The sequence below is a fragment of the Diceros bicornis genome, chromosome 26 (genome assembly GCF_020826845.1).
Source record: "Diceros bicornis minor isolate mBicDic1 chromosome 26, mDicBic1.mat.cur, whole genome shotgun sequence".
Classification (NCBI taxonomy): domain Eukaryota; kingdom Metazoa; phylum Chordata; class Mammalia; order Perissodactyla; family Rhinocerotidae; genus Diceros; species Diceros bicornis.
In genome coordinates, this window is record NC_080765.1 from 6793378 (window position 1) to 6812017 (window position 18640).

Below are 18640 nucleotides of genomic sequence, written 5' to 3' on the forward strand. Positions count from 1 at the left end.
TGAAGGCCAATCTAAGATTTCTTACAAAAAGTTCCAGCAAGCATATTTAAAAGAGCCCATATAATCAATTGCTATTCTTGTACAGCTATCAATTGCTGATAAGTACAGCTATCAATTGCTGTACTTATGTAAATAAGTGGACCAAGTTTATTAAAACTAGACTTATTTTACAAACCAATGAGTCTTAATTTGACTATCTTTGGTAAAAATGAGGGTGATTTTAGAGAAAAAAATTATGTTTCACTAAAAACTATAATATACATTTGTGGATATAAGATTCTAGTTCTGTTAATTGTCTTTGAGGTTTTATTTCCCATCTGTAAACTGGACTTGATCCTGAATTCTTCTAGTCTCCTCAAATATCTGGTACAGATATCTGATATCTGGTGTCTCTAAACTAATGTTTCCAATTTTTTCCAACCTTTTCATTTCATTTCATTCATTCAGGCAATCTTCATGCCTGTTGCTGTATAAGCCATTCAAAAAGTTTACCTGAATACCCAATGACATTATCAAAGACATTTTGAACTACAAAAGATGCTTCAATCTTGACATCTAGAAATCTTCTTGATTGTCCATTACCTGGGCTCAAAAATTAATTTATAATTTGCTTCAAACCATTAACATTGCTTTTCTTTTTATTTCATCAGATTTCACTTGAGGCTCCTACCCCTAACATTGATTGTTTTACAGGTCTCTTCTCCTGGAATCCCCAGGGATAGAGGTCCGTTATGGCAGGGATTCTAAAATTTGGGCTGTCTATTTTGCTAACATATGTGGTCATCTATGTAATTATGAAATATGGACTTAAGTGTTGTTCCAAAGTCACTGATCAGGGTACCAAAATATTAGTCATACAAAGCATTCCTCACTCTCCCCACCTGGTACCCAAAACATTTTAAAATAAAGGTAGAACAATTTCATTCCTCTCACCCTGATCTTCACCCTTTCACAGCAGGAAGTAGCTAGAGCAGTCTTCGTCCCCATTCTCCAAGATTGAGAAATGATCATAAGACAACAGGATTTAAACCAATAATGAAGCAATTAAAATTTTCCCTGGATTAGGGTAAAACTGTGCCTCATACTCAGAAGGTTGACATGCGAAACAAAGTAACCAAAGTTTCTGAACTTGTTTTGCAAAACAATGAGAAGACCGCTGATAAGAGAGCAGCTTGCTGACAGTGCCTGCCGCCCTGACTAAACAGTGCGCAGCATTGTCTCAACGCCACCCCAACCCACGTGAAGCTGGGTCAAGCCTCCACGTATGTTCAGCCCAAGCTGTCCTCTGATGCCTCCTGTGTGGGGCTGGATGGAATCCCAACAGCCGAGGAGGCACTTGGGCATCGAGAGACCTAAATACTCCCCAAACTAATCAAAGGTTTCAACCTGCTGAACCTACAATCAAGAGGGGGAAACAATAAAAGAAAGAGATAAGAATGAGGCCAGAGTCGACGTCACGGTTACTATGACCACCTCAAGGGAGAACTATGGGCAGAAATAGAAAATTACATTTAACCTTGGCTATCACGCAATGGCCAGAGAACAATGCAGTAGTTTCTCCCTGCAGTTAGGACATTTAGAAAGCCCCAGAGACAAGAAATAGTGTAGCTGAGAAGGGGAACCAATCAGAACTGGACTCAGCCTGATCCTTGAAAACCCTCCACTTTTTACCGTTGAAAACTAGCCACCCAAAGACTGAGGGGGGTTCACCTACCTAATTGTGGGTTGAGGTGTACTGCGCCTGCTTGCAAAAATTTTAATAAAGCTTCTCCTTTCTTTTAAATTTATCTTTGCCCTGTAAAGCTGCTCCTCTTAGTTAACAGGCCATATCACAATTTCTATACCCATTCGTCCAATGATTTGCGTTGTTTCCACCTTTTGACTATTGCAATCTGTGTTGCCATGAACATGAAGATACATGTATTTGTTTGTGAAACTGTTTTCACTTCTCTTAGGTATATTCTCAGGAGTGGAACTGCTGGGTCATATGGTAATTCTGTGATTAACTTTTTGGGGAACTGCCAATGATTTTCCACCGTGGATGTCCCATTTTACATTGCTACAAGCAATCTCTAAGCGTTCCAATTTCTCCACATTCTCACCAACACTTGCTATTTTCTTCTTCTTCTCCTTTTTAATAACCATCTTAGTGGTTGTGGATTAGTATAATGTCTGAGATTTTGACTTTGTGCAACCACAATGGGTAAGAATCTGTAAGAACATGCCAGAGATAGAGAGAGACAAGGAAAGGGTGTGGCTGGGAACCTGGCCCAGGGGACCCCTGAGCTCTCTATGGACTCCAGGGACATCTGTGCTCTCTGTTGTATAGACAGCAGGCAGGTACAGATCCATAGAATGTGACTAATACGCAGGCCCTGTGTGAGTTTTATAAACAGTCTCAGCCTCAGTTGCTTAATCCATAAAATGAACATTATAAATTACGTCTTTCCTTGTCAAAGGAGCCTAGGTCAGACCAGACCCTGCAACATGATCTTCAGAGGCTTGGGGCCTAGAGCTCCAAGTCTGGCTCCTGGTGGCTTTGACTGAAGAGAACATGTGATGTTGCGCAGCCAGATAACTGACCCTCAGTAGGCCCTCCAAAAATGTTCGCCCAATATGAACTCATGAACTGTTCAACTAGTGGCTGAGAGAGGACAAGAGTCATAGAGTAACCACAAATTGTGTAATGTTTTTTTAGCAAGAAGAGGAGATGTGAGTTTAAGATTTAGTTGACTAAATAACTAAAAGGCTGGGACTTTGCTGTGTGGACTGTTTACCTTTCTCTTTCTTACTGATTGTGTTTAAATGGCTCTTTTTACCACCTACTTTGTAGGAGCCACTGAGGTCACAAATATTTAGAGACTTAATTTCCTGGATTCTAATTGGGGCTGGTGGCACATGTTCACCTGCGTGAGCACGAGGCCCAGAGTAAGACCACCATGCCCTCCTTTACCCACCCCTGTAGGATCTCAAAAGACCCCCTTGGTTGAAATCCCTCTTACTCTCCTCCTCTTAGACAGGGGCAGAATCTGTTTCTACACAGTTCCCAAAGTCGAGTGAGTGCAGGCAGAGAAAAGGCAGATGTCAAAGAAACCATAAAAAGGAATAGAGAGAACTCAGTCCCACCTTACACAACAGTGTGTTTATAAAATTTGGCCAGAACTTCCAGACAGGGCCAGGACTAGAGCAATGAGAGTGAGACTTTCCACTTGAGTGTGAAATTGCCAAAAATCTCAGTAATCATGATAAATTATACTGTAACCAATAGTTTTAAAAATCAATATTAATGCAAAACAATCAGGAGGAACAACATATCAAAATTTTAAATAAACACAGGATCAGTAGGTTATTTTCACTTACACACTAGGATTCACCCAGCTAATGACACACATGCTGCAATGTTTAGGAGCAAAGTGTTATCATTCTGCAACATACACCAAACTCCGTCAAAAGTAAAATGGGTCAATGGATGGATAGATGGGTGCATAGATAGGTGATAAAGCATAAAGCAAAATACTAATTGTCCAATGTAGGTGGTGGGTACACGGTTGTAACTAAACAATTTCTTCCACCATTTTGTTCAAATTTTCAGTATTCAAAAAATTGTCATTATAAAAAATTTTGGAAGCAATAACTAGCAATATCTTTTAAGAGCTTAAACATCTTTCAAACTTTCCCCTTCTCTTCACTCTCCCTTCACCCTGCCCTAGTCAGACCCTCATCATCTCTGACCTCGACAATAACCACAGCCTCCTGGCTGATCTCCTTTCCGAGGGCCACCTTTGCACATCTGATCAGGGTGCTCCATAATTTGAACCCTCCCTCAGTCCCATACTGTCTGTGACTCCTACAGGAGAGAGGCGACCACACCCAGCAGGGTTCCCAGCGTCCCTCTTCAACCTCATACTGCATCAGACTGGAGTCCATGCAGGGCCCTGCACACCCTGTGCTCTGCACCTTTGCTCAGACTGCTCTGCTTGTCTTAATCTCCCCTGAACCCCTACTCAACTTTAAGATCCCTTCAGAAACCTAAACATGGTGGATTCAACACATGCATTTACCTCTGAAGCCACCAGAAGACACAGTAAAATACACTAAAAGGCTTTCTTTAAACTCCTAAATCCACCGGGACAAAACCAACCAGAGAGGAGACAAGAGCAACCAAATGCTTAAACCTAGGAAGTAGATGGAGCCAAGAGTCATCACAAGGTCTTCATGACAGACTTCTGTCTAGGCATTTTCCTTAGTCCTCAGAATAACTGTATGCAGTAGGTGCTCTTATTATCACCCCATTTTACAAATGAGCAAACTGAGGCAGAGAGAGGTTAAGTCACTTAGACAAGTCCACATGGTCACAGAGCCAGGATGTCAATGCAGACTTTGGCACAAAGTCTATGCCACCGATCACTTTATCTCTGCCATGAAAGCTCACTCACTTGGCAGAGCAGAGAGAACTGAAGCTGAAGCCTGCAGCACTGCAGAGACCAGAAGCCAGCAGAACCAGGTGGCAAAGGCCCAGAAAGACTCAGGAACTTAACCAACCACATACGTCTGAAATCAGAAGGTGTAAGTGAGGCTGAAAAGAGAGGATTGTTCAAAGCCTGGATAAGAAAGAGTTAGACTTGCAGATTCTCTCCTGCACTGCATTGAATAGTGTTCCCTCCAAAATTCAAGTCCACCAGCAATCTCAGAATGTGGTCCTATTTGGAAATAGGGACTTTGCAGATGTAATTTGTTAAGACGTGGTCACACTGGAGTGTGGGCCCTAATTCAATAACTGGTGTCCTTATAAGAAGAGACACAGAGACACACAGAGGGAAGGCAGCTGTGTAAAGATAGAGGCAGAGACTGGACTGATGCTGCCATAAGCCAAGGAACACCAAGGATTGCTGGTAACCACCAGAAGCTTGGAAGAGGCATGGAGCAGATTCTCCCCAGAAACTCCAATAGGAACCAACTCTGCCAACACCTTCATCTCTGTCTTCTGGCCTCCAGAACAGTGAGGCAATAAATTTCTGTGGTTTTAAGACACTCGGTCTGTGGTACTTTATTATGTTATGGCCACATCAGCTACCCAGCAGAAGGCTGGGGGACAATTCTCTGCACTTGTGGAACTGGACATACTCTGGACTTGAGGACCCCTGGGAGAGAGGAGGACTGGATGTTGGACTGAAAGCAGAAGAAACCATGAGATGTCCATCAACCTCTACCTTCTGGGCAGAAAACCAGAGAATTCCTCCTTGGGAAGCTGAGTAGTCCAAATGATTTGCAGATCATGATATTTAGGGGGACTCCAGCCAGGTGGTTCTATGCTGAAGCCCACCATTGACAAATCCAACACACTCTCAAGTATAAGCAGAATGCAAGGACTAGCCTGCATTCAAGGGAAAGATCAAAACAAACAGAGATAGGAGGTCAAAGGAACAGTAGCAATGTGGGAGGAGGAAGGGAGCTTCAAAAACAGTCACAGCAGCCTGAGAGCTGTGCTCACGTGAAAGCAAAGCAGAGAGCAGAAAGGAACTCTCAGAAATAAAATATATATATATATATATCACAGAAGATGTAATATCCTGTAAAAAGGTAGGAAGATGATGTTAAGTAATTCATGCCAAAAGAAAAATTAAGAAACCGAAAATGGGAAAGGAAAAATAAGAAAATTAGACAATCATTCCAGGAGTTCCACCATCTGACCAATAGGGATTTCAGAACAGAGAACAGAAGACAATGACAGAAGTAATTCAAGAAAATTTCCGACAACCAAACGTCAATACACTGCATCGTCCAATATGGCAGTACCCTAGCTACATGGTACTAGTTAAATTTAAATATAAATTAATTAAAATTAGATAACATCAGAAATGCAATTCTTTAGCCAAATCAGCCACATTTCTGAAAGCTACAAGAAGATGCCCTCTCCCAAAACCAGGAGAAAACCAAAAAGGAAAAACCCACAGGATTCAGAAAATGTAATTCAGTGATGCAGGGAAGCAAGAGGAATGCCAGGGAGGAAAGACCTGCAGATGCCACCAGAGCGAGCGGCCTGGACTGAAGCAAAGAGAGAGCCGGGGAGGGCTTGAACTTCCAGAGAGCAGTCACCCTTCTGGTGGAAAATGGATGATGGGGAATAGAAAACTCATTAAATTACAAAGTGGATTACAGACTCCAAAAGAAATGAGAAGTTGTCAACAACAAAAGCAGAAGTGTACAAGCGTGCCTGGCTCAACTGTGAATAATAAGTACTTAAGTCATGTTGATGCAGACGTTGACTAGGAATCTAATTCCTATCCCTGTTTTGTGAAGGCGGGAAGTGGTTGTGAGGCAAGGAGGAGAATCAGAAACATAAACTGTCCTCTCCCAGAGCAATCAAGAAACAATAGTATAAGCATGTCATTAATGACACATCAATGAACACCAGAAGAAACTACTAAGCAGGTTGAAAGTGGACTCTGGAGGAAAAAATCAGAGTGGGAATCAGGTCAGGCAAGGCGCTCCTAATTTTGTTATTAACCTTCTAAGACTACTCGATGTTATAAAGCACATACATCTATAAATTTCATTTTTTTTAAATAAGTTTTTTAAAACCCCAGACAGGTTCAGCTCCTCCCAACCCAATTTGGGGACAAGTGCTCCGTCTCTGTGCTCCCACAGCACTGGGGCTGACCTCCTGCCATACTGAATCGGTCTATTCATGGGTCTGACTTTTCCCCAGAAAACTGGATGTCTCATGCCTGACCCAGACTGGGGTCCAGGAAATGTCTTTGGATTAAAATGGAATACCAGACAAGAACCTTCATGCTGACCTCCCAGGGGTACTTCGGGTTTGGAGGAACCTCGTGATAGCAGGTATAGGGAAATCCCCACATGACAGAAAGACGAGTGGTTCCAGTGGGAGTCCACATGGTGTTTCCAATACAGGTTTCACAAACCTCCATGAGATATTTGTACTGAAGGCCTACTATGTGCTCAGCAGCATGTCCCTTTGGGCCTTAACCACCTATCACTTCCTGTCTGTCCCTCAGTGAGCCAAGCACATGCCAGTGGGCACAGAGCATCCCCAGTCCCTGAAGCACAGGAAGCCTTCGGCATGGAAACTCTGCAGGCATATGTGAGGGCACCAAAGTATCTACTCCAATACATGCAAAACTGAATGTTAGTTTTCCTTCCCCTTTCTCCTTTCGGCCTGAAACATATATCCCCAAAGCTCTCAGAAGAATGAAATTCATAGATAAGAGGCTGAAAAACTTGATACAAGTAAAATTGTTTTCATTTCTCCACCAGCACATGCCTGCCAAGAGAGCTTAGGAAGACTTGCTTGTCCAACTGAATGACAGTGTGGGTCTTCTTATTCTCAGCCTTCCCACTTGGCCTGCCAACTTCTGATGCTGTTCTCACCTCCTGTTCCAGAGCCTTCTACAAGCCACTGCCGAGGGCCTGCAGCTCTCTCCACTAAGCCCAGCACAGTCCTGTAAGGCAAAGTCCATGCAGGGAGATGACACACAGAATTGCTGGGTTGGAACAGAGGACATGTCTAGAGGGATGAAAGATGGAACAAGTAGGAACGGTGCAGCAGCTGGAGTGAGCAGTTCAAGGTCAGCCAGAAGGTCAAGTCAGACCTTCTGGATCAGCTCTTTTCAAGCAGGAACCACCTCTGGAGGTGGAAATAGATGTCAGAAGATGATGCTACCAAGTGGACGAGCCCAGGACTCCCACCAGCTTCACCCAGAACAGCTTTGTAAATTAAGGCTAAGCATTGCTTCTATGAATATGGTCAAGGGGCACAGAGGGTCTCTGAGTCACAGAGTGACCTATGGACGGGGGCATTGGAGAAGGCAGGGAGTGGAAAGCAGGAAACAGCCAGATCAGACCAGACATGCGATTATGGAGGAAATGAAGGAACAACTGGAACAGTCTTGTTGGGAGGATGTCATCCTGGGAGTTTTAACCCCAGTGTCCTGCTCCAATCTGTCATTCACTCACTTGACCATGGGCAAGACCCTTCCACTCTCAACTCTCCGTCTGTCACAGGGGAGGTTGTACTCTAGTGCCCAGATACTAGGATTCCATGAGCTAAGTTCAAAACGTCCAAAGTTGCAGAAATAGAGAGAGGAGAAGGCAGAGGTGGTGTCTGAGATCAGCAGCCAGATGGAATATGTTGCAACTCAAATCAAGTCACCAACAATGACACATATCTCATGTTTTCCTGCAGTGCTGCCTCGCTGGCATAATCCTTGTTGAATATTAAACAATGGCCTCAACTAGGCACATGAACTTTAGGAAGTTCACCTATAATCAGACTAGTTCAGGCAGGTTGAGAATATGAACTCAGCTCACCCCAGGAACACACTAGTATGGAACAACTCTAGTGCCTGCCACTAAAAGTCAAGATTTCTTTGACAGTTTCAATACTCACAGAATGTAGCCATTGAAGTAGAACTGAAAAGGCAGTTACTTGCCTGCCCAGACATTATGACCACCAAAGAAAAGGCTGTAGGTAAGCTGACTGAAACATAACAGGTTCATACCCATTAAATTATCTGAGGCAATTTGTCAATAAAATCCAATGCTGGGAAAATTACTTTAGCAATGACAGAAGCCAGAATATTTCAAATACCTCTCAGAAAGGAGGCAAGGACTGTGTACCATTCCCTTGGGGCTCTGATAGGCTCGTTGAAATGGATTATCCTTTTATTCTTTTTTTGTTTATGCTACTGAATAACTCAAAACCACATAAAAATATTTAGTTCTCTGGAAAGGTAAATATATAGACAAATATAAAAACCTGTATTATCATAATTTTAGTTTGTAACTCCACTTTTTATTCTGTTATAGGTTTTAAAAGAGAAAAGCATAGGGGCCAGCCGGGTGGTGCAAGAGGTTAAGTGCGCATGCTCCTCCGCTGCGGCAGCCCGGGGTTCGCCGGTTCGAATCCCGGCACGCACCAACGCACCACTTGTCAAGCCATGCTGTGGCGACGTCCCATATAAAGTGGGGGAAGATGGGCATGGATGTTAGCCCTGGGCCAGTCTTCCTCAGCAAAAAGAGGAGGATTGGCAGATGTTAGCTCAGGGCTGATCTTCCTCACCAAAAAAATAAAATAAAATAAAATACAAAAGCATAAAAACAACTATAAATCTCTATTAGTGGGTACACACTATATGAAGATGTTATTTATGACATCAATAACATAAAGTGGGGGGTGTGGAGCTGTAAAAAACTAGAGTTCTTTTATGCAACAAAAGTTAGCTTGAACTAGATTGTTATAACTTTAGGACGTTTGATGCAATTGCCATGGTAACCACAAAGAGAATCTCTATAGAGTATGGACAATGGTAAGTGGGAAGGGAATCAAAACATGTCACTACAAAACACCCACAAAAGACAAAGGTAGGCAATAAGGGAGGAACTGAGGGGCAAACCACTGTAAGACATAGAGAAGACATAAAAATGGTAATAGCAAGTCCTTCTTTACCTCTAACTACTTTAAATATAAACATAAATGGATTAAATGACCCAATCAAAAGACATAGATTGTGAGATTGGGTAAAACAAATAGAATGCAACTATGTTGTGTCTACGGGAGATTTGTTTCAGATCTAATGACACGCTGGTTGAAAGTGAAAGGATGGAAAAAGTTACCCATGCAAATGAAAACCAATAGGGAGCAGGGGTAGCAAAACTAATATCAGACAAAATAGACTTTAGTTCACTCCCCACTGCCACTGCCCTAGTCAGACCCTCACCATCTCTGACCTAGGCAGTAACCACAGCCTTTTTGCTAATCACCTATCAGAAGGCCACCTTTGCACATCTAATCAGCAGCCTCCTAGGTGAGACCCCTCCCATGGTCAGGCTCTGCCTGTGCCTTATCCTGGGAGAGGTGACCACCCCAGCTGAGTTCCCAGCCTCCATCCTCAACCTCATGCTGCCTCAGACTGGACTCTTTACGGGTCCCTGCACACACTGTTCTAGCTCACACCTCCACACCTTTGCCCAGGGTGCTCTGCCTGCCTTATTCTCTCCTGGATGCCCCCTCCACTTTAACATTCCTTCAGAGACTTAAACAAGGTGAGTGAACATGCGCATTTGCTTTGAAAGCCTCCTGAACTCCCAGTAAGAATGCACTAAAGGGCTTTCTTAAAAGGCCTTTTAAAAAATCCCCAAGGACAAAGACAACCAGAGAAGGGACAAGAGCCACCAAACGTTTGAACCCAGCAAGTAGATGTAGCCAAGAGTCACCACAAGCTCTTCATGCCAGACACCTTTCTAAGCACTGTCCTTAGTCCTCGGAATAACTGTATGCAGGAAGTTCTCTTATCATCACCCTCTTTTTACAGGAACAGGGAGGTTAAGTCACATGGACAAGGTCACACGGCCACAGAGCCGGGAGGTAAACCCAGACTCTGGCCCCAGAGTCTATACCTGTGACCACTGCATTTCTGCCATGAAAGGGCACTCACCTGGAAAAACAGAGCAAACTGAAGCTGAAGCCTGAGCACTGAGGAGACCAGAAACAACCAGAACCAGGCTGCTAAAGGCCAATGAGACTCAGGAACTGAACTGACCATGTTCATTTGAAATCGGAAGTTGTAAGTGAGGCTGAAAACAGAATATTGTTTAAAGTCTGTATAAGAAAGAGTTAGACTTCCAGATTCCCTCCTGTGCTGGGTTTAATAGTGTTTCTTCCAAAATTTATCTGCACCAGTGACCTCCAAACTCTATTTGGAAATAGAGTTTTTGAAGATGTAATTTGTTAAGATGAAGTCATACTGGAGTCGAGGACCCCTAAATCAATGGCTGGTGTCCTTATAGGAAGAGACACAGAGACACACAGAGGGAAGGGAGCTGGCTGAAGATGGAGGCAGAGATTGAAGTGACACTGCCACAAGCCAAGGGACACCAAGGATTGCTGGTAACCACCAGAAGCTTGGGAGAGGCATGGAGAACATTCTCCTCAGAAACCCTAGTAGGAGACCACCCTGCTGACAACAATCATCTTCGACTTCTGGCCTCCAGAACAATGAGAGAATAAATTTCTGTTGTTTTAAGCCACCCAGTTTGTGGTACCGTGTTATAAATACTTCTCCAACCCTGCAGAAAACTGGGGGACTATTTTATGCACGTGTTGAACTGGACAGACTTGTGCTTGGGGAGCCCTGGCAGAGAGGAGGACAAGATGCTGGACTGAAAGCAGGAAAAATGATGAGATTTCCACCACCCTCTGCCACCTGGTCAGCAGGCCAGACTTTCACTTCCTGGGCAGAAAACCAGAGAATTCCTCCTTGGGAAGCTGCTCAGTCCAAAGGATCTACAATCCTACTATTTAAGAGATCTGTGGCCTGAAGATGGTTCTGCACTGAAGCCCACCATTGACAAATGCCACACACTCTCAGATACAAGCAGATGGGCAAGGACCAGCTGGCACTCAAAGGAAAGACCAAACAGACTAAGGAGCTCAGAGAAAGAGAAGGAATGTGGGAGGAGAAAGGGAGCTTTGAAAACATCATAACAGCCTGAGAGCTGTGTTCACGTGAATTCAGAGCAGAGAGCAACAACGAACTCTTGGGAGTAAAATAATATAACAGAAGGTATAACATTCTGTAGAAAGGTAGGAAGGTGATGTTAAGTAATTCACTCCAAAAGAAAAATAAGAGATGGAAAATGGGAAAGAAATAATAACAGAATTAGAGAATCATTCCAGGAGTTCCATCATCTGACCAAGAGGGGTTTCAGAACAGAGAACAGAAAAATGACAGAAATAATTCAGGATAATTTCCCAGAACCAAAGGCCAATGCACTGCATTGTCCAATATGGTAGCCCCTAGACAAAAGTTGCTAGTTAAATTTGTGTATAAATTTATTAAATCAGATAAAATAAGAACTGCAATGTCCCGGTCACACCAGCCATGATTCAAGTGCTCAACAGCCTCATGTGGTGGTGGCCACCATACTGGACAACGCAGACATAGAGCATTTGCATCCTCGAAGAAAGGTTGATTGGACAACTCTGACCTAGAATAATGGATGAACGCAGATCAACCAAGACACATGGTCATGAAATTTCAGAACACAAGGGACAAAAGAAGACCCCAAAAGCTTCCAGAAAGGTTGGGGGGAGCAAGAAACAGATCACATACAAAGGATTAAAATCAGAAGGGCATTAAACTTCTGAAGAATACTAAAATCAAGAGTCTATGTCTTCAAATTCAGAAAAAAAACTCTATCCCACCTAGAATTCTACGTCCAAACTATCAATCAAGTCTAGGATAGAACAGAGAATTATTCAGACATGTAAGTTGTTAAAAAAAAAAAAATTTACTCCTGCACATCAATCCTCAGAAAGGTACCACAAGATTCCCTCTACGAAAATGAGAGAGAAAACTAAGAGACAGCTACAGGATTGGGGAACAGGCAATTCAGTGCAGCAGAGAGGCAAGGGGAATGCCAGAATCTATGGCTCTGCAGAAGCCACAGGAGCAAGCAGCTTGGCCTGAAGCAAGGAGAGAGCCTCACAAGGGCTTCAACTTGGAGAGTAGAGTTACCTTTCTTCCAGAAAATGGATGCTAGGGACAGAGAAAACTCATCAAATCATAAAAAGGAACTATTGATTCCAATAAAAATGAAAACTGTCAAGAACAGAAATGAAAACATAAAAGTGGGTGTGGCTCACCTGTGAATAATAGGCACTTAAGTCATAATGAAGCAGACACCAAATAGGAGTCCCATTCTCATCCCTGTTTTGGGAAGGCAGGAAATGAGTGTAAGCCAAGGGGCATATCAGGAACCTAAACTCTCAACTTCCAGAGTAATCAAGAAACAGTAGTGAATAACGCTGCAATGAACACAGGGGTGCGTGTATCTTTACGCATTGGTGTTTTCAAGTTCTTTGGATAAATACCCAGCAGTGGAATAGCTGAATCATATGGTAGTTCTATCATTAATTTTTTTAAGAATCTTCATACTGTTTTCCATAGTGGCTGCACCAGTTTGCACTCCCCCCAGCAGTGTGTGAGAGTTCCCTTCTCTCCACATCCTCTCCAACACAATAGCCAAGACTTGGAAGCAACCTAAGTGCCCATCAAGGGACGAATGGATAAAGAAGATGTGGTATATATACACGATGGAATACTACTAAGCCATAAGAAACGATGAAATCCAGCCATTTGTGACAACATGGATGGACATTGAGGGTATCATGCAAAGTGAAATAAGTCAGAGGGAGAAGGTCAAATACCGTATGATTTCCCTCATTAAGTAGTAGATAATAACAACAATAAACAAACACATAGAGACAGAGATTGGATTGGTGGTTACCAGAGGGGAAGGGGGGAGGGAGGAGGGCGAAAGGGATAATTCGGCACAAGTGTGTGGTGATGGGTTGTAGTTAGTATTTGGGTGGTGAACATGATGTAATCTATGCAGAAATAGAAGTATAATGATGTACACCTGAAATTTTTACCATGTTATAAACTAATGTTACTGCAATAAACAAAAAATTTAAAAAATAAATAAATAAACAACAACAAAAAAAGAAACAGTAGTATAGAGGCCGGCCCAGTGGCGCAAGTGGTTAAGTGCGCGCCCTCCGCTGCAGCGGCCCGGGGTTTGCAGGTTCGGATCCCAGGTGCGGATCCCAGGTGCGCACCGACACACCACTTGTCAAGCTATGCTGTGGCGGCGTCCCGTATAAAGTAGAGGAAGATGGGCATGGATGTTAGCTCAGGGCCAGTGTTCCTCAGAAAACATTTACAACTTTGCTTAAGTTCAAAGGACTCTTTATATTCATGTCATCCTGATTCAGTTGACTCTAGATGATCTTTATAATTGGGTCTATATAAGGCCACAGACTTAACAGTACAGAGCTGAAGGGCCCTAAGGTCAACAGATGGCTCCAAATAGGTTCTTTGTAAATTATTATTTGTAAATTATTCTTTGAATAGAACACATTCTTTCATATATAGAGAGAGAGACCCCCCCAGTTAAAAAAGCTCCCAATAAGACATTATTTATGCAGAACATTAACTGTCTGACCTGTGTTTCTTTACAAGGTTTGAAGGAGAAGTTCTGCACCATTCTGATGACAGCAAGTTTCATGTTCACGATAGTGAACCTCATGCCAATGCAGTTGCGAGGTCCAGTTCCAAAGGGCAGGTATAGATAAGGATTTATGCTGTCCTTGTTCTTCTCACTGAACCTGGTTCCACAATAGTAAATGAAAATGAGTTAATGAAACATAAAAACCACAAGAGCTAGGAGAGTGACGTCAGCATCATGGTGGAGTGAGCTGTTCCCTTTATCTCTCCCCTCAAAGTTACAACCAATCAGACATCCATTGATGAACAGAGGACTCCCTACAAAGCACAACAGGGTGCATAAGAGGTCCACACATTTGTACATCTGAAGGTGGCAGACTGGAACCCCCAGAGGCATTGGAACTAGGGGAGCAGCCCCCTGCACCTCCCCCGGCAGCAGCAATCCAGGATGTGGATTCACACACAGGTGCACACAACTGCAGTCACTGCGAGTGGAGAAGAAACAGCAAGTGTCGTGGTTGCATGACTGCGAGCAGAGCAGAAACAGCAGGCATAGTGGGAGCAGAGGAAGTGAGCACCGTGCCTGATACCACTGCAAGCAGATGTGACAGGAGCAAAACTAATAAGCATCCCTTCCTCTCTCCCAGGGGATCCAGCATGCATGTCCCCATAACTCTTCTGGCAGTGGCCAGGTCTTTCCAACATTAGGCATAGTATACAAAACTCAGATTTTCCTGGCTGGAGTGGGGTACCTTGACCTGAGTTTTCAAAACACACCAGCTAGCACCAGAGAACAGAGGCTGCATGAATGAACAGCCAAAACAACCTCTCCTGGCTTAGCCCCTGATCCCCACACATGGTGGCAGGGCGGATCTGTGACCAGAAGTATCAGGAACCACAGCAGAACCAGTGAAACAGCCCCCACTGGTGGCACCCCCAACACCAGCTCCACCAGCTGCAGGAGCTGCATACAAGTCCCCTGGACACCAGACCCGCAGCAGCAACAGCAATACCTGTGAACCCGACACCCCTGGCACCGATGCCACCAGCACCACCAGACAACCCAGGAGCAGCAATGCAAGTGGCACACAGGACAGCAGCATCCGAGCATATAGAGAACCCATGGAGAGCCAGTGAAGGAACACAGGATCCAGGTGACCCTGGAAGCAACAGAAGTGCTTGGAGCCTGGTGACATGGGTGGTGACACCTAAGACAGCAGTGACATCCTAAGCAGCAAGGCACCAGCAACCTCAGAGGCAGAAGCGGCACAAGCAGGGCACTGACAACACCTCTAGCAGAGGCAGTGGAAGGAGGAAAGTGCAGGTTTTCAAATACAACCAGAAGCAGCTCAGAACCATAGTAACGAAAGCTGTATCCAAATAAGAAATGATATTACTACCACAAATGCACTGGCAGATGATCAATTCATCAAACACCATGAAGAACTACAGTAATATGGCACATCAGAAAGAGAATGACAACTCTCCAGAAACCAATCTTGAAGTCACAGAAGATTACCATATAGCTGACAGAGAATTCAAAAGAGCTGTCCTAAAGAAACTGAGTTACAAGAAAACTCAGAAAAACAGGTCAACAAGTTCAGAAATAAAATTAACCAACAGAAGGAGTACTTCACCAAAGAGATGGAAACTAAAAAAACAAACAGAACTTCCGGAGATAAAACACACAACTAATGAAATGCAAAGTAAAGCAGAAATCACTAAAAATAGAGAAGACGATATGGAGGAGTGAATTAGTGAGCTCAAACATAGAAATCAGGAAATGATTTGGGTGGAAAAGGAGAGAGAACAAAGATTAATTTTTGGTGAGGAAGATCAGCCCTGAGCTAACATTTGTCGCCAATCCTCTTCTTGCTTGCAGGAAGACTGGCCCTGGGCTAACATCTGTGCCCATCTTCCTCCACTTAAATGGGATGCCAGCACAGTGTGGCTTGACAAGCAGTGCATCAATGTATGCTCGGGATCCAATCCCCGGGCCACCACAGCAGAGCGCACACACTTAACTGCTATGCCACCAGGCCAGCACCCTGAAGATTTTTTTAAAAAATGAATAAATTCTTCAAGAAATATCTGACTCACTTAGGAACAGTAACATAAGGATAATAGGCACCACAAAGGAGAGGGAGAAAGGAGAAGAGAGCTTATTCAAAGAAATAATAACAGAAATTCCCAAACCTGGGAAAGGAATTGGACATGCAAGTACATAAACTAATAGAATTCTTAATTACATCAATCCAAAAAGACCTTCTCCAAGGCATATAATACTAAAACTGTCAAAAGACAATGACAAAAAAAATATATTAAGAACAGCAAGAGAGAAGAAAATAACCCACAAAGGAACTCCCATTAGATTTTCAGTGCATTTCTCAGCAGAAACCCTACAAGCTAAGAGAGAGTGGAATGATATATTCAACATACTGACAGACAAAATCTATCATCCAAGAATACTATATGCAGTGAAATTATCCTTCAGATATGATGAAGAAATAAAAGTTTTCACAGACAAACAAAAGCTGAGGGAGTATATCTCCACTAGACCTGTCTTACAAGAAATGTTGAAAAGAGCCCTCCTACCTGAAACAAAAAAGCAAAAGGTTACAAAGCTTTGAGCAAGGTGATAAATAGACAGAATCAGAAAATTGCAACTCTACATCAGAATACATTAGATAAACACTTAATTATAACATAAGGATAAAGGGAAAGAAAGCATCAAAAATAATTATAACCACTTCAATTTGGTCACAAACTCACAACACAAAAGAGAATAATTTGTGACAACAATAACCTAGACGGGAAAGAGGAAAAGGACAGAACCGGCATGGGCTAATGGAGATAAGATGCTATCAGAAAAAAGACTACCCGATCTATGAGATCTTTTATACAAACCTCATGATAAACACAAAACAAAAAATCAGAGCACAGTGACAAATCATATGAAGAAAAAACTGAGAAAAACATCACAGAAAACCACCAAACTGAAATGGCAGACAGAAATAAAAAGAAACAATGGAAATATAGAACAAGCAGAAAACAAAAGATAAAATGGCAATATGAAGCCCTCATACATCAATAATCACTCTAAATGTAAATGGATTGAATTCACCAATCAAAAGACACAGAGTGGCTGGATAGATTAACAACCAAGACCCAACAATATGCTTCTTCCAGGAAACACATCTCAGCTCTAAAGACAAACATAGGCTCAGAGTGAAGGGATGGAATATGATACTCCAAGAAAATGACCATCAAAAAAAGTGGGTGTAGCCATACTTACATCAGACAAAATAGACTTTAAGCCAAAAAAGATAACAAGAGACAAAGATGGGCATTATATAATGATAAATGGAACAAACCATCAAAAAGATATAACATTTCTTAAAATATATACACCTAAGATAGGAACACCGAAGTATATAAAGCAATTTTTAACAGACCTAATGGGAGAAATTGACAGCAACACAATATTAGTAGGGAAATTTGATACCCCACTTACATCAATGGATAGTTCATCCAAAGTCAAGAAGCAAATAGTGGCCTAAAATGAAACACTAGACCAGATGGACTTAATAGATATATAAAGAACATTCCATCCAAAAACAGTGGAAGACATGTTCTTCTCATGCACACATGGAACATTCTCAAATTTAGACCATATGTGGGAAACAAAGCAAGCCTTAATAATTTAAGAAGACTAAAATCATATCCTGCATCTTTACCAACCACACTGCTATGAAACTGGAAATCAACTGTAAGAAAAAAGCTGAGGGGCTGGCCTGGTTGCGTAGCAGTTAACTGCATGCGCTCCGCTACAGCGGCCCGGGGTTCGGATCCCGAGCCCGCACCAATGCACCACTTGTCAAGCCATGCTGTGGTGGCATCCCATATAAAGTGCAGGAAGATGGGCATGGATGTTAGCCCAGGGCCAGTCTTCCTCAGTAAAAAGAGGAGGATTGGTGACAGATGTTAGCTCAGGGCTGATCTTCCTCACAAAAAAAGAAAAAGAAAAAAGCTGGGAAAGCCACAAGCATATGGAGAATAAACAACATGCTACTGAACAACTATTGGATCTATGAAGAAATCAAAGGAGAAATCAAGAAATCCCTAGAGACAAATGAAAATGAAAACACAACATACCAAAAATTATAGGATGCAGTAAAAGCAGTACAAAGAGGAAAGTTCATAGCAATACAGTCCTACCGGAAGAAACAAGAAAATTCTCAAATAAACAAGATTACACTATACCTAAAAGAACTAGAAAAAGAACAAACAAAACCAAAAGTCAGTAGAAGGAAGGACATAATAAAAATCAGAGCAGAAATAAATTAAATAGAGATTAAAAGCAACAGGAAAGTTCAATGAAACTAAGAACTGGTTCTTTGAAAAGATAAACAAAATTGACAAAACCTTAGCCAGACTCACTAAGAAAAAAAGAGAGAAGAGGCAAATAAATAAAATCAGAAGTGAAAAAGAAGAAATTACAACAAGGTCGGCCCCTTGGCATAGCGGTTAAGTGCACACACTCCACTGCTGGCGGCCCTGGTTCAGATCCTGGGCGCACACCGACATACCACTTGTCAGGCCATGCTGTG

The 18640-nt window shown here is 42.7% G+C and overlaps 1 pseudogene; it reads right to left on the bottom strand.

Annotated features, from left to right (window-relative positions):
• Nucleotides 1-12312: 12312 nt before the first annotated feature.
• Nucleotides 12313-18640, bottom strand: part of LOC131422902 (cytochrome P450 3A12-like) — a 34417-nt pseudogene continuing 28089 nt past the window's right edge.